The following is a 2,586-nucleotide window of genomic DNA, read 5'->3' as shown; positions in this document are numbered from 1 at the left end:
TAGCTGGCACCGTGGGGGAGTGTCGCGGGGATAGGCGAAACCTGGGAGACGGCGGGGAGGTGCCAGGCAGGGCTGGGGTTGAGTAGAAGGACGTGGGTAGGGAAAGCTCGGAGCAGAAACTGGGGAGGGGCCGGGGCGGAGCAAGGCTGTACTGGCGGAGGGGCTGGGGGGCGCGGCGCGGGGTGGGGGCGGAGCTACGCGGAGAGGGGCGGGGCTGGCAAGACCAGAACGTTGGCTCTCGGTAACCGCGAGGGGACTGAGCAAAGACTTCCCAGGGGCGCCGACCAGGCAATGCCCTCCATAGGTACCTGGGCCTCGCCGCACTCGTAGGCAACCAAGCGGCAGCCCCAGGGTCCTCAGCGACCTCAGGTGACCCTTAGAATGGACCCCGGAGAACACAGAGGTGGGGAGAGGGTGTGACCTGTAGGTTGAATCCCGCACCTCCGATCTTAATGCCCAAGCAGGCTCTCCTTCCAAGCCACCCTAGGATGGCCAGTGGGGTCCTGAGAGACGAACTTTATATGAAATTATTTTGCAAGTGAAAAGAAAAATTCCTATGCTGCGCCTCAAACCTGACATGTGCCAGACAAAGTCAACCGCCTGTCAGCGCTGTTTCCTGCCCTCTCTCTCAGTCAGGGCCTCAACACTCTCAGTGTCGCCCTGCTTTGTTCCTGGGGTTCCCTTACCCTCACCCTCCTTCCGCATTTGCTTGGCGACCAGATGCGACGTCCCTGCCTCCCAAACGCCTGATCGGAATAGATGCTCCTGTTCTTGTCCCCACTGCTACTTCCTGAGTTCAGGTCTGAGGTCTGGGGCCTGTTACCTGAGCCTCCACACAGGCCTGGATGCCTCCTGTCTTTCCTCCTCTAGTGGGGTAACTTACAAAATATTCAGCTCCCTGGGACTTCGGAGTGGCCTGCAGCTTTTCCTGGACACTTTTTTCAAAACAGGAAAATTTCTTTGTCCTCAGCTACCATGCTTTCACTCAGCAACCCACCCCTGCAGATGGAACAAAATCAGAAGTGAGAAATAGAGGGTCTACAGATAGAATCTTTAAGGAAACAAAGTTTCTGGAAGAGTGTCCTGTATCTCTGGTGTTCCCTGAACTCTGCAGAGCTTGGGACTTCATTCATATGACCCAGGCAGATTTTTAATCCCGCTCTGGCCCTCGTGTGATCCCAGCCAGCCTGTAGCTTATTCATGCGGCCTAAAACGACTTTGCCCAGGGGCTGCCCTGACTCCTAATTCTTGGCATTCAAGTGCCTGAACCTCTCCGGCCTCAGTTTGTCCGCGCGTCAAGTGACTATAGTGAAAACAGTGCTCGGGCTGTCGGGTCCCTCTGTGCACTGAACGGGCCCGGCCCAGCCAGACATAAAGGGCCTCGTTCCGAGGAGTCCTCCGGTCTCTGTGGGCACAGCCGCCCCTCCAGTCTCACTGCGCGGGCCCTTCCCAGCTCCCAGCACTCAGTGCCTCTGCCCTCCACACTGCTCACTCATGGCAGTCACCCTCCCTCACTTCCTGTGGCCCCACGAGGCCTCCTCTAACGCTCTGAGCACGGTTTCAGGGCCTGCTCCTGCTTCCTGACAACTTTCCAGAATCCTGTCTCTGGTACTCGTTTTGTGCAAGGTTGGGCTGTTCTGTCTTGCGTGTGTACGTGTGTACCACATACTACCACGTTACTACAGCTAGCCTGGAATCTCTCTGCAAACAAGGACTGTGTCCATTTCACACCCTTGTGCTGCCCCCAGAGCCGGCCTCTGTCAGAGGAGACACTTACTAGATGTTGATGATGGTTGAATCATCCAGGATTCATCAACTCTCCACCCCGATGAGCTGCTGTGCCACGCTGGGCTTTGGCAGATGAGTGACACAGGCCCTGACCTGAGTCAGTGTGTGCTAGGTGGATAAAAAAGGCACGTATGTCAGTAACACTCATTTGAGGTAGGAACACACACGGTCCACAGAAAGAACTATCTGTGAAGTTCTCCGAGGCCTCAGGAGAGGCCAGGATGCACCTCACTGCGAGATCAGGAAGTTTCCAGAGGTAGGCTGGTTTTGAATTGTGCACTGAAGAACAGGCAGGGTTTTGAAGGTGGTGATACAGGAGCCCAGTCCTGGGATGTCAGCTCTAAGCTGGGAAAACAGGAGACCAGAGGCGGTAAGGAAGACTAGCTCAGGCAAAGGTGCTTCTCACATCCTGTCCCCTCTGGTCCTCGGATCCACCTGGCGAGCTATGTGCGGTTAGATCCACTTGAGGGATGGGGAAGCTAAGAGCACAGAGGCCAAGGGGCGTGGCTAAGATCTCTTACTCAGCTGGGGGTGGGGGAGAGTTGGGCTTCAAACTCAGGACTGGCCAACCCAGAGTCCCTGGCGACTACCAAACAGATTGGGAACACAAGACGTACATTCGGAGCCTGGTGCCAAGGCCGCCAGCCTGCTGCCCTGCATCGTGCTCCGGAAGTGTATGGCTAGCCCTGGGTCGTGCGTGTGTTCTTATTTCCCATCTGCAGGGCAGGCGCTCAGCCTCCGACCGCTCCCACTCCTTCCAGCTCTAGTGCAGTGTGACTCGGGGACTTTGAACTATGT

General features: G+C 56.7%; 1 long non-coding RNA gene across 1 annotated transcript; it reads right to left on the bottom strand.

Moving 5' to 3' along the window:
- Nucleotides 1–239: 239 nt before the first annotated feature.
- Nucleotides 240–2,566, bottom strand: LOC115285229. Its single transcript, XR_003905456.1, has 3 exons — nucleotides 2,406–2,566; nucleotides 1,778–1,896; nucleotides 240–999 (listed from the first exon to the last, which is right to left on the bottom strand). It is a non-coding gene; the product is annotated as an uncharacterized LOC115285229 (long non-coding RNA).
- Between the last annotated feature and the right edge of the window lie 20 nt (nucleotides 2,567–2,586).

Source organism: Suricata suricatta, unplaced genomic scaffold, assembly GCF_006229205.1.
Source record: "Suricata suricatta isolate VVHF042 unplaced genomic scaffold, meerkat_22Aug2017_6uvM2_HiC HiC_scaffold_563, whole genome shotgun sequence".
Lineage (NCBI taxonomy): Eukaryota > Metazoa > Chordata > Mammalia > Carnivora > Herpestidae > Suricata > Suricata suricatta.
Note: the sequence above shows the minus strand (reverse complement) of the source record. Positions and strands in the feature narration are given on the sequence as shown.